At 38.8% G+C, this 14,155-nt stretch overlaps 2 long non-coding RNA genes across 2 annotated transcripts; one reads left to right on the forward strand and one right to left on the reverse strand.

The window, feature by feature from the left end:
* The first annotated feature begins 88 nt into the window (after window positions 1-88).
* LOC110122498 (uncharacterized) lies at window positions 89-652 on the forward strand. The gene is made up of 2 exons (XR_002309245.2): window positions 89-259; window positions 368-652. It is a non-coding gene; the product is annotated as an uncharacterized lncRNA (long non-coding RNA).
* Window positions 653-2,185: 1,533 nt separating this feature from the next.
* On the reverse strand, window positions 2,186-9,858 carry LOC139038499 (uncharacterized). Its single transcript, XR_011491538.1, has 2 exons — window positions 5,886-9,858; window positions 2,186-3,424 (listed from the first exon to the last, which is right to left on the reverse strand). It is a non-coding gene; the product is annotated as an uncharacterized lncRNA (long non-coding RNA).
* Between the last annotated feature and the right edge of the window lie 4,297 nt (window positions 9,859-14,155).

The raw sequence follows: 14,155 nt of genomic DNA on the forward strand, positions 1-14,155 counted from the left end.
CGCACTCATTTGACCCGCGCTGATAGGGCGGGGCGGCGGAGCGGCGGGGTGGCGTGCGTCGGCCGGATGTGGGTGTGGCTCCGTCGGCTGAAGTTTGCGAGTGAGCGCTAGTCTATTGGCCCTGACTTGAGGCGTGCAGATGACGAAGCTTGAGGCGTGCAGAGATGACGTAGGGGGAACCGTTTTGGACGTTTGTTTTGTTCGTTAATCGGAACATTTTTCTCTTTTGGTTCCATTGCTCAGAAAGGTTGTTCAAAAGGTAAGAAAGAAAAAAACATTTCAACAAAACCTTGAATATTCTCTTTGGGAATCTTTGTGTTGATTCATTCAAACAGTAGGGAATTAAGTTCTTTTTCTTATTTTCAAGGTCCTGATACTGCAGGTCCGAAGGAAAACAGCCAATTGAGAAAATGCCGCCTCTTGAAACGAATATAGCGGTGGAAACAGAAGAGATAGCAAGGATTAAGTATCATATCGCACCAGAGCTTAAGGACCTATGCTTGATGATAAAAAGTGCTGTTGTCGGAGCACTTGAAAAGTGTGAGGGAGCTGAGAGAACAGAAATGTTCAAGTCTGATGGGGCACAAAATCGAATTACTGAAGTGAACGCAAAACGAGAAATTTTCACAGCATGCAGGAAAAAAAAAAAAGAGAAATCAAGTAAAGAGAAGAAGGAAGACCTCGATGGCCTGTGGTAAAATCTACGCATAATAGGAATACCTGAAACAGAGGACAAAGCAAATGAAGCTGAAACTGTAATTAAGGAACTAACTGAAGAAAAATGTTCAGAGTTAAAAAAGAAACTAGATCTAGAAGTAGAAAAGGCTTGCAGGGTACCATTAAGTTTAAGTGAAAAGAAAGCAGTACCTAGATATATCCTGCTAGTATTTTTAAATTGGAAAGGTAAAGAAAAAAAGTCCACAAGTATCCCAGAGAAGACAAGCCACTTATAAAGGGATGAAAGTTAGCCTGACCTCATACTTTTCCCTTGCAACTGTAAATGCCAGAAAACAATACCTACAGTTTCTGCTCAGAGGCTCAGTCTTATCCTGCTCTTTACGACCCCATGGACTATCAGACTCCTCTGACCGTGGGATTCTCCCAGCAGGAGTAGTGGAGTGGGGTGCCATTTTCTCCTCCAGGGGTCTTCCCCCCCCCAGGATGGAACAGGTGTCTCTTTTCCCTCATTCATTGGCAGGCGGATTCTTTACCACCTGGGAAGCCCATCTATGGTTTTAAGGGAGAATAGTTTTGAACCAATTCAATATCCTGACAAGTTATTTCTGTACCAAGGCAACTGGAAGCATTCACAGATATGCAGAGGCTGAGAAAGTGTATCTTTTAAGTACTGCCCTTGAAAACTTTGTTAAATGATGTACTGCAGCCAACAAAAAACATGGATTAAAATAATAAGAGTGAGGAGGCAATAGTATAAAAAAATTGGTGGTAAGGTTTAGTTAAACAGCCTTAAGTTTACAGTGTTAGGTAGAATTATAAAACTAAATGCAAAAATAAATACGTGAACTGGGTCTAAAATTTCAGCTTATAAGCTTAAAAGGCATGCTAAATGTTCAATATGTAAAACAAAAACATACTGCTTTATTTTTAGCATGTAAAGATATGCATGTTCTTAAGTTAAACATGTAAAATAAAAGGACTTTGTCACTGTGGACAGAACCTGTAGAATAAAGGGATATCAAATGTTAACCTGAGAAAATGGGAAAACCAATAGTACAGTTTTGTTTCCTCTAGTTTTAGTTACAGAAGGGGGAAAGTAGCAAACTTGTAATGCTAATACTAGTAAAGTGAAAAGAAAATTTATAAATTATTAACTGGTGTGGTAGTGGATTGAAACCTTGTTTAAAGTACATCTTGTCTGTGGAAAATCAGTACCTACTGCTTTATGTAGTAGATCATTGTAGGTAAATTTGACAATAAATGTTACAAATAGAGAGTACATATTCAAATTGTAGAGGAATTGGTGAAAAAGAGCAAGGAAGCATTAAAATTGGCATAAGATAGATTGATACAGGTACTGCTGAGTTACCACACTCAAACTGGTTAAATGTTCCTATTTTAAAAGATTGAAACTGGGTCAAAAATCAATCTATAACCCTGGATACTCAAATTTGTAGAAAACAAACTGTAAGAGTTTAAAGATAATGAAAACAATAAGTCATAGAAATGCAAGTAGGGAGCAATATTTTTATTAGACAACTCAAGCTATAACATATTTATAAAATATACAGTACAGGTTGTAATATTTAGGATGCTTTATGTGGTAGATAACCTGGCATTCATTATAAAATAAATGTTCAATACCTTCCTATGAGTGATAGTTTTACTGATGTATACATGTTTTTAAAAATTGTACATTTAAAATTGGTGCACTTTATGTGCTTAGTATTAATAAAATAATCCTTTAAAGAAAATACACATCGTGAAAACCGTTGGACTGTGAATTCAATACTTAAACAATTTAGTAAGCCAAATAAATGAAAAGTTGAGATAATTAAGAAGTAAATAGTTCAGAGGTGTGTGTGCATTCAGATTATTTTCAAATTGTCCTGAAACATTTCTTAAGTAATCTTATACTAGGGTGCAGAGAAAACTTTAATATATTTCTAGAAATCACAAATGATCACATTGCAAAAAAGCCTAGGAGCTAAGTTAAATGCTGAAAAATAACATTTAAAAATTCTTACTGTTATGAAATAGATTATAATAAATGCTGATAATTTAGAAACTGCAACAATAAGGACATTATGAGTTGTATATTATGGGGTGGATGTACAAAAGGCAGGAAGCTAGGAAGGAGAATACTAGATGAAGGATGGCATATGCACCTAGGAAAGACCTAGTTACTGAACTTTCTAGATTTTGCTACCTTCCAATTCTAAGAAGTGGATTTACTTCAATATAAATTATTCTAACTGCCACAGTTCTTGTTCAGTTGCTAAGTCGTTCAGTTGCAACACCATGGACTGCAGCACACTAGGTTTCCCTGTCCTTCACTATCTCCAGGAGTTTGCTCAAACTCATGTCCTTCGAGTCACTGAGGCCATCCAGTCATCTCATCCTCTGTAGCCCCCCTTCTCCTCCTGCCTTCAATCTTTCCCAGCATCAGGGTCTTTTCCAAGGTTCTAAACATCAGGTGGCCAAAGCCCCCTTCTCCTCCTGCCTTCAGTCTTTCCCAGCATCAGGGTCTTTTCCAGGTTCTTCGCATCAGCTAGCCAAAGTATCGGAGTTTCAGCTTCAGCGTCAGTTCTTCCAATGAATATTCAGAACTGATTTCCTTTAGGATGGACTGGTTTGATCTTGCAGTCCAAGGGACTCTCAAGAGTCTTCAGCTCCACAATTGAAAAGCATCCATTTTTTCAGTGCTCAAAACTTTTTATGGTCCAATGCTCACATTCTGTAATGACTACCGGAAAAACCATAGTGGCAGATTTTTAACATAATAACTGAATTTTACCATAATGAATTCTAAGGACTTAACAGCTGACTCTTTAAAGAGAGAGAAGCTAAATTCTCAACTCTCATCACCAACTACTACCCCTCTCCCCGTCACTTTTGTTATTCCTTTCTCAGACATCTATATAATTCTTTTTGCTCTAAAATCTTTATTGAAAAGTATCATCCTCAGAAAAGCATCATGAGCACTACCTGGGAGCTTGTGAGAAATGTATGTCAAGGTAACAGTGGCACAGATTATATTATAAAATGTATTATTAAGCATCTATAAGCCTTCTCAGTTCACACAGTGCATTGTACATTATGAATATTTAATAAGTGTTAAACAGTATTAGAATCTAGAAATAGGTTTGCTCAAGCAGTGTTATTGTATGAGAGATTCTGTGCTTGAACTGTAAGGTATTGCAGCATCCCTCTTTAAATCAATGATTTGGTCTCATTTTCTAAATATTTCAGGTGAGAACTAGTGCTTCTGTTTTTCTTTGTGAAGATGGAACACAAGGAAAACCAGATTGAGCAATCCAAATTTTTAAATGTTGAAGGAGTACAACTTAAAATGGTAGAAAGGCAATTTCCCTATGGTCCAGTGGTTGAGAATCCACCTTCCAATGCAGGGGACCTGGGTTTGGTTACTGATCATGGAACTAAGATCCCACATGCTACAACTTCTGAGCATGCATGCTCAGTCAGCCCACACACAAGAGAAGCCCTAAGGGAATATTTGCACTGCACTGCAACAGGAGAAGCCTCCACAACACAACAAAGACCCCAAACAGCCAAAAAATGTAGTGAATAACCATGAAGTAGATTTAAATCAGATATTTCAAGGTTTCTGAATAAAATCAAAGATCCACTTACAGCAGATATATATAATTGATAACAGGTAGATAAGAGCATTGGCAATAATTGTAATGGTAGCTTTAGTAAGTTACAGTACTTTTTTGATCCGTGAATGATCTACTCCCCTGAAGGTGATATAACAGCTTTCTATTAGCAAGGGAAAACCAGACCAGTGATGCTCAAATTTAAATACGCAAGCCAGTTGCCTGGGAGTATCATACTAAGATGCAAATGTTGATTCACTAAGTTTAGGGTAAAGTTGAGATTTCTTGCAAATCTCAACTGGGATGGGGTGTTGTTGCTGCCACTTTGAGTACCTACCACACTTTCAAGTAGAAAAATAAAATCTGTGTTGTATCTACTGTCCATGAAAAGGAGGCTCAAAAAAGGTAATTGGCTTAAGACCACATAGTAACAACCAAATCTGATCTCAAGGTCAGTTTATACCATCTATATATACAATCCTGTCTTCATCCATACTACAACTATGTAGAAGATTGTTGTGAGGAAAAAATAATAATGAATAAAGCTCATTACTACATTACCTATGTACCTTAGGTAAGGTACATAGTTTCAGAAAACAATGGTTCATGGAAGGGAAAATGAATTTTGTTTGTAACATGTTGAGCATTATTTGTGACAGGGACATTTGTGGATAAGTCAGACAGGTATTTAGGTCCAGAGCCAGAAGAGATGTCATGATTGGAAATTTAGATTTTAGTTTTCTGACTTAAAGATGGCATTTGCATCCATGAGAAATCACCCTGGAAACAATGATAGGAAATAGAAGAAAAAAGAAATGGACATTAAACCTTAGGGGACTCACCTATATTTGATGGGTATGTATTAAAGAAGAATGAAATATATTGAAATTTATAGTTTCAACTGAATTAAACATCAAAAATAATGCACTACAGTCACTTTGAGTTGAATAATGAGTAGGAGAACTTTTTATCTTTAAAGAATCAAGCAATGCAGGAGACCCGGGTTCAATTTATGGGTCAGGAAGATCACCTGGAGAAGGGAATAGCAACCCACTCCAGTATTCTTGCCTGGAGAATTCCACGGACAGAGGAGCCTGGTGGGCTACAGTCCATGGGATCATGAAGAGTCAGACATGACTGCGCAACTAATACTTCAGATTTTTTAACTGATACTTTATGAACTATAAAAAATCTGTAATAGCACAATTATTCCATTTGATTCTAATTTTGTGATTCACTAGTACATGTCTGTATCTATTTGATTTTTGAAACTGGTGGTAGTTATGTTCTCAAGTTTCTTAAACACTGAAGTAGTGAATACCATATCATTCTCCCTAGAAGAAATACAGAATTAGGTTTCTGCAAGCCTCTGATCACATTATTGTCACCAAATGATGTATGCATAACCTTGTTTTAAGATACCTTATTTAGTATCTGTTGTTGATTCACTAACATTGAACCTATGGCCAATAGAACTGTGACTAATGGCCTCAATTAATGTTCAGTTCAACTCTTAGCAACCCTATTGACTGCAGCACACCAGGCCTCCCTGTCCATCACCAACTCCCAGAGTTTACTCAAACTCACGTCTATAGGGTGGTAATGCCATCCAACCATATCATCCTCCATCGTCCTCTTCTCCTCCCGCCTTCAATCTTTCCCAGCATCAGGGTCTTTTCAAAGGAGTCAGCTCTTCACATCAGGTGGAAAAAGTATTGGAGTTTCAGCTCCAACATCAGTCCTTCCAATGAACACCCAGGACTGATCTCCTTTAGGATGGACTGGTTGGATCTCCTTGCAATCCAAGGGACTCTCAAGAGTCTTCTCCAACACCACAGTTCAAAAGCATCAATTTGGCGCTCAGCTTTCTTCACAGTCCAACTCTCACATTCATACATGACCACTGGAAAAACCATAGCGATGATTAGATGGGCCTTTGTCAGCAAAGTAATGTCTCTGCTTTTTAATATGGTGTCTAGATTGGTCATAACTTTTCTTCCAAGGCACAAGAGTCTTTTAATTTCATGGCTGCAATCACCATCTTCAGTGATTTTGGAGTCCAAAAAGATAAAGTTTGTCACTATTTCCACTGTTGGCCCATTTTTTGCAATAAAGTGATGGGACCAGATGCCATGATCTCAGTTTTCTGAATGTTGAGTTTCAAACTTTTTAACTCTCCTTTTTCACTTTCATCAAGAGGCTCTTTAGTTCTTCTTCGCTTTCTGCCATAAGGATGGTGCCACCTGCATATCTGAGGTTATTGATATTTCTCTCAGCAATCTTGATTTCAGCTTGTGTTTCATCCAGCCCAGCATTTCACATGATATACCCTGCATATTAGTTAAATAAGCACGGTGGCAATATACAGCCTTGATGTACTCCTTTTCCAAATTGGAAAGTTCCATGTCCAGTTCTAACTGTTGCTCCTTGAACTGCATACAGATTTCCCAAGAGGCAGGTCAGGTGGTCTGGTATTCCCATCTCTTTCAGAATTTTCCAGTTTGTTGTGGTCCACACACAAAGACTTTGGCATAGACAATAAAGCAGAAGTAGATGTTTTTCTGGAACTGTCTTGTGTTTTCGATTATCCAGCGGATGTTGCAATTTGATCTTTGGTTCCTCTGCCTCTTCTAAATCCAGCTCAAACATCTGGAAGTTCACAGTTCACGTATTGCTGAAGCCTGGCTTGGAGCATTTTGAGCATTACTTTACTGTGACGTGTGAGATGAGTGCAGTTGTGTGGTAGTTTGACCATTCTTTGGCATTGCCTTTCTTTAGGATTGGAATGAAAACAGACCTTTTCCAGTCCTGTGGCCACTGCTGAGTTTTCCAAATTTGCTGGCATGTTGAGTGCAGCACTTTTACAGCGTCATCTTTTAGGATTTGAAATATTTCAACTGGAATTCCATCACTTCCACTAGCTTTGTTCGTAGGGATGCTTCCTAAAGCCCACTTGACTTTGCATTCCAGGATCTGGCTCTAGACAATTAATCTTACCTAACACATATTTTGTCTATGAAGTACTTAAGAACAATACACTACCCTTAGAGACCATTTTAAACAGCAAAATCACTCATAAAAAGCACAAAATTCCAAAAATCACAGTAATTATATCTTGAAAAGGACAATTGTTTACAGTATGAGAACTGAGACAAGGTAAGGTGTCACCTTGTTCCAGTTCATCAGGGATTACACATTTCAGGTGACTTTTTTTTTTTTTTTTGGCTGCTCTGCACATCAATGGGCCATTAGTTTTTATTTCAAGGTTACTAATTTCAGTAAATGAATTCACAAAGAATCTGTGAAAAATAAGTATAAACTAACTCAACATGCTTTGTTCAGTATTTTTTCAACTTGAGTTTGGGAAGTCATATTTCTACTAATGAAGCCTAAAAATTCTGGCTTTTTTTTTTTTAAGAGAGTCCAAAATGACTGCCACAGATTCAAGGATCAATACAAAGGTTCTAAAGGACTTGTACGTGGTCACCATGATCTGCTCAGCAGACTTTGCTGCATTCTTTTCTGTTGGTACTGAGCCAGAAAATCTAGCTTACTGGAAACATCATTTCATTGTCCTCTCTGGGACAGCAGGAGAATATTCCCAATATGAAACAGGAAGAGTTGAAATCTAAAATACCTTTTCCCAACTGTTAATTTCAAAGAATTCTCAGGAGGATTAAATGATGTTACGAATCTATATTCCAGAAAAAATACAGGAAAATTCAGAGTTTCCATTTTCTGTTTGGTTGGCAAGACTGCAACTATTTATGAAATGAGATTGATATTCAAGGGTCACAAATTACCTCAGCAGGGTTACACACAGCAGAGGGACTTAGTTTTTATCAGTTGGCAATTTTGAGCCAGTCATCCTAAAGAACATCATAATGATAAAAAGAAAAAAATGAAATTATATGTTTTTTAGTCTATGCGGGCTGCCATAACAAAATACTAAAGATTGTGTAGCTTAAGCAACATAAATTTATTTCTCACTGTTTTGGATGGCTGACAAGTCCCGGGTCAAGATGCTAACAGATTCTGTTTCTCTCCTGACTTGTAGGCAGCAGCCTTCTCACTGTTTCCTGATGTGTTTCAGGGTGAGGAGAAGGGCGGGCAAGATTCAGAAATGGGAGAGAGAACATGCTCTCTGCCATCTTCTTGTGCTGTGCTTAGTCAGTGGGATCCGCTGGGTTGTATCCAACTCCTTGTGACCCCATGGACCGTAGCCCGCCAGGCTCCTCTGTAAATGGTTCTTCTCCAGGCAAGAATGGAGAAGGCAATGGCAACCCACTCCAGTACTCTTGCCTGGAGAATCCCATGGACAGAGGAACCTGGTAGGCTGCAGTCCATGGGGTCGCTAAGGGTCGGACAAGACTGAACGACTTCACTTTCACTTTACAGGCCAGAATACTGGAGTGGGTTGCCATGCCCTCCTCCAGGGGATCTTCCCAACCCGGGGATCAAACCCAGATCTCGCGCATTGTGGGCAGATTCTTTGCCATCTGAGCCACCAGGGAAGTCCAAGAATATGGAGTGGGTAGCCTATCCCTTCTCCAGGGGATCTTCCTGACCCAGGAATTGAACCGGGGTCTCCTGCATTACAGGCAGATTCTTTACCAGCTGAGCTACCAGGGAAGCCCCTGTGGGCCCCGGAAAAGGTCAATTTTCATTCCAATCCCAAAGAAGGGCAGTGGCAAAAAATGTTCAAACTACCCAACAATTTCACTCATTTTGCATACTGGTAAGGTTAGGCTTAAAATCTTTCAAGCTAAGCTTCAACAGTATGTGAACTGAAAACTTCCAGATGTACCAGCTGGGTATAAAAAAGGCAGAGGAACCAGAGATCAAATTGTCAACATTCATTGTATCATAGAGAAAGCAAGGGAATTCCAGAAAAATATCTGCTTCATTGACTACGAGAAAGCCTTGACTATGTGGATCACAACAAACTGTGAAAAATTCTTAAAGAGATGGGACTACCAGACCACCTTACCTGTCTCCTGAGAAACCTGTATGCAGGTCAATAATCCACAGTTAGAACTTTATATGGAACAACTAACTGGTTCAAAATTGGGAAAGGAGTACATCAAGACTGTGTATTGTCACCCTGTTTATTTAACTTATATGCAGAGTAGATAATGTGAAATGCCAGGCTGGATGAAGCTCAAGTGGGAATCAAGGTTGCTGGGAGAAATATCAACAACCTCTGATATGCAGATGACACCACTCTAATGGCAGAAAGTGAAGAACTAAAGAGCCTCTTGATGAGGGTGAAAGAGGAGAGTGAAAACATTGGCTTGAAACTCAACATTCAAAAAACTAAGATCATGACATCTGGTCCCATCACTTCATGGTAAATAGAAGGGGAAAAAGTGGGAGTGGCGATAGATTTTACTTTCTTGCACTCCAAAATCACTGCAGATAGTGGCTGCAGCCATGAAATTAAAAGACACTTGCTCCTTGGAAGGAAAGGTATGACAAACCTAGACAGCTTATTAAAAAGCAAAGACATCACTTAGTCAACAAAGATTCATTTAGTCAGAGCTATGGAATTCGCCTGCAATGCAGGAGACCTGGGTTCAATCCCTGGGTTGGAAAGATCCCCTGGAGAAGGGAAAGGCTACCAACTCCAGTATTCTGGCCTGGAGGATTCTATGGACTGTATAGTCCGTGGGGTCGCAAAGAGTCAGACAGGAGTTAGTGACTGAACAGCAAAATAACAAATCTCATTGAATTAAGGTTCCACTCTTATGACCTCATTAAATTACTTCCTTACGCAGCCGTACCAGGATTAGGAAGATCCCCTGGAGAAGGAAATGGCAACCCACTCCTGCATTCCCGCCTGAAAATCCCGTGGACAGAGAGCCTGGCGGGCTATAGTCCATGGAATCACGAGTCTGACATGACTTAGCTACTAAACTACCACCACCACATATGAATTTGGGGGGAAACCGAGTCTAAACAACCACCACCACCAGTTCAACCTACAGCAAAATGGGAAGGCCATACGTTTTGAGACGCGCAGCCTAAAGCAACTACTAGTTTACAACACCGAGCTCTTTGGCAGCAACCTGTTTACTCAGCTGTTGTGTGCTAAATATTTTATAATAATAAAAACATGGAATGAAAATCAACTTGAAGTTTGAGTTTGAGAGGTTTCTGTAGTCTAATATTTTAACTGAACTTCTACACAGTTTTCTTTAAAGAAGAACTGCAGATATTCAATTGATTTCCATAATATGCCTTCTACTTTTGCTAAAACGGTCACAGTGCTCTATGATTATAAAGTCCTTGTATATTATTACTACTTTAAAACCTCAGTTCATTAAGATAAGAAAAAAGCTATTGCCATCATCAGTCCTATGCTAGAGATAAAGAAAATAGGGTCCAAGAGATTTGAAATGGAGCAAATAATACAAGAGTGATGAAATGATCAATAAATTCTTTCAGTGTAATTAACCTTTTACGTTTTTGAAGGTAGCATAATAATTCATACCAAAACCAACTATTTAATTTCTTGAAATGTATCCTGCATAGCAATAGAAGAGTATGAAACAATTTGTAAAGCTTAGAAACAATCTGTATATAAGTTATAAGATGTTAGTTAAATACATTAATGTGTAACTATTAAATAGAGTGAGATCTCTACTGATTGATAACGGAAAGGGTCTCACGACATACAGGAAGGAAAAAGTCAAAATAAAAGTCAAAAGCAAAAATAATAATACTTCTTTTACATTTTTTGAAAATGTTCAATGTCTTCGTCTCTCCATCTATCTTGAAAATGTAGAAAACTATTTGGATATTGCAAATTGAACAGTACTTACATCTGAGTGGTAGCCTTTTGGATAATTATTTCTTTATCTTTCATCAGCATGTTCATGTTAACAGAAAAATAATGTTATTTTACCTTTTTTAATTAAAACATTTCTGGAGAAATTTTGAACAAATTGTAGATGATGATAAGTGTTACCACCATGCAGGGATGTCCTGAGAATAGGACATTTCTTACTGGAAATTACTTTTGAATTACTTTTCATATTTAGACTATATAAAATATATATATATATATATGTCTGCTTTTTTTTCACTTGCAGTGGAACATTTTTAACTGCTGCATATTTTCCCATCACATAAGGCAATTGTCAAAATCACCACTTTTCAGCCTCTAACTTGTTACTTTCTAAGTAACATTGGACACCATTGAGTATCCCTTCTGTCCACACTTCTACTCAAACATAAATAAGCCTGCCCTTGTCCCTCTATACAAAACCAAACCAACAGCAATGTGCCCGCCCCACCTAGCTTTCCTATTGCCTTGTTTAACCTGCTTAATGCTAACAGTTCTCACCATCTGGAACACATGTATACAGTTTCTTCAGTGTATCTCCTCTCCTGGCCTCCGTGACACACCCTCTCCTGCTTTTTCTGCATCACTCACTAAAATTTGCTGGATCCCTTTGGGCTCTGGCCCAAGCACATCTATCACTCTCTACACTTTCTGCCAATTTTATTTCCCATGGCTGCAATTACTACATCTGCGTGCCAACGGAACCTTTCTTCCAAGTGCCAGGGTCAGACGTATATATACAGCTTACCGGTTGACTTCACTGAGATTGTCCCACAGGTACTTCAGACTTAACGTACTTAAAGTCCTCTAAATTTTTCTCCAGATTTTTTGGGTTTTGTTCTTTTTTGAAAAAGTTTACATATTTTCAGGATTTTTTAAGAACCCACTAAATGGCATCACTCCATATCTTAGAAGACCCCACCTATTTTTGTTCCTGCATTCATGTCTGATCCCATCGACTCCCAACCCCAGACCTTAGCAATTTTGGTCTTTTTTTCTGTTTCTTCTTGCCACAGAAGTTTTTCTCAAGGTACTTTTATGAATTGGGGAAAATACTCACAAATTTTGTAAAGCTTGTCTTTTATTCAGGTAAAAATTCACATGTTTCACCTTGTCAAAGGTGCCTCAAAATTTACATGGCACCCCTGCCATCAAGTATACAGCACCTGCCTCAAGACACTGCCAATCGCCTTACCTGCTGAATTACCGTCACAGCCCTGCTTCCTCTCTGATAGCACCTTCTTTTAGCCTTTTATCTTTCCAAAGCTTTATCTATTGAGGTATAATTGACATACAGTAAATTATAACAAATCAACCAATAAATAACACCACTGTCCTCAGTTACTTACATCAAAATCCTGGGTATCCCTCTTGCACTTTTGGTGGGAAGGTAAATTGATACAACCACTAAGAAGGCAATATGGAGATTCCCTTAAAAACTAAAACTGTCATATGACCCAACAATCCCACTCCTGGCCATATGCCCTGAGAAAACCATTGAACAATTGAAAGAGACACATGTACCCCAGTGTTCATTGCAGCAATAGTGCAATAGATAGGATGTGGAAGCAACCTAGATATTCACTGACAGATGAATGGATAAAGCAGCTGCGGTACATGGATCTGATGGAATACTTCTCAGCTATAAAAAGGAATACACACTGGTGAACCTATCATCAGGGCTGGAAATGCAGACATAGAGAACAGACTTACGGACATGGGGGGAGAGGGGGACGGAGAGGGTGGGACAAATGGAAAGAGTAGCGTGGAAGCATATACACTGCGTGTGTCCATGAAGAACTTCAGCCGACTCTGCGACCCTACGGACTGTAGCCCGCCAGGTTCCTCTGTCCGTGGGATTCTGTTGCCAAGAATACTGGAGTGGGCTGTCATGCCCTTCTCCAGGGGATCTCCCCAGCCCAAGGATCAAACCCACATTTCTTAAGTCTTCTGCATTTACCACTAGTGCCACCTGGGACACCCAGCATATACACTACCGTAGGTAAACTAGACGGCCAATGGGAATTCGCTGTGTGGCTCAGGGAACACACACTGGGGCTCTGGGACAGCCTGTGGGGGGGATGGAGTGGGAGGTGGGAGGGAGCTTCAAGAGGGAGCGGACATATGTATACCTATGTATAGGTATACCTATGTATACCTATGTATACCTATACGTATGACTCATTTTGATGCATGGCAGAAACCAACACAATATTGTAAAGCAATTATCCTTCCATTAAAAATAAATACATTAAAAAAAAAATCCTGGGTATCATTCTTGACTACTTTACTTACAACAAATCATTAAGTCCTACCTTTTAATTTTATCTTATATCAATCCACTTTCTTCACCATTCACTGGCACCTGTCTAAGTCTGAGCCTTAATCATTTCTCACCTGTACTACAAAAACATGCCTCTCTCATGTTCATTCTTTATAACACAATAGGAATGATCTTTAAAAATTCAAGCCGGATTTAAGAGTTCCAACCCTTTAGTTTCTCAAGAAGTGTACAGCTTTTAGTATACATCTCAGAGCCATCACCAGTCTCATCACATGCCACATTCTGTTACAATCTGATTAAGCTATCTGGAATTTGGTATTTTAAACTACCATGCTATTTTCCCAGGAATGGATACCTTTGGAAACAGTGATTTCTCAACACTGCAAATATAGATCTGTTATCACTCTGTGACCACTCTATCTAAAGTAATTCACAATCCTCTACATTCATTCTCTATTGCAAGTGTCTTATTTTTCTTCTTTGTAGTATTTTTGCCTTCTCTGCATCCTGCACCTGGACATACTTCCATGAAGCCGGACTAACTAGATCTGTCTTCTTCACATGTGTGTTCTCATTACCTGGTATGGTGCCTCGTATACAGAAGCCCTTCAGTAAACATTTTAATAAATCAAACCTGAGCTGAGAATCACTAAGCAATAGTAAAAGCAGATAAAAGAGTACTTAAGGTTTCTTTTATATTTGAATTCAACAGTTAGAGAAATATCT

This window comes from Odocoileus virginianus, chromosome 15 (genome assembly GCF_023699985.2).
Source record: "Odocoileus virginianus isolate 20LAN1187 ecotype Illinois chromosome 15, Ovbor_1.2, whole genome shotgun sequence".
Taxonomy (NCBI): domain Eukaryota; kingdom Metazoa; phylum Chordata; class Mammalia; order Artiodactyla; family Cervidae; genus Odocoileus; species Odocoileus virginianus.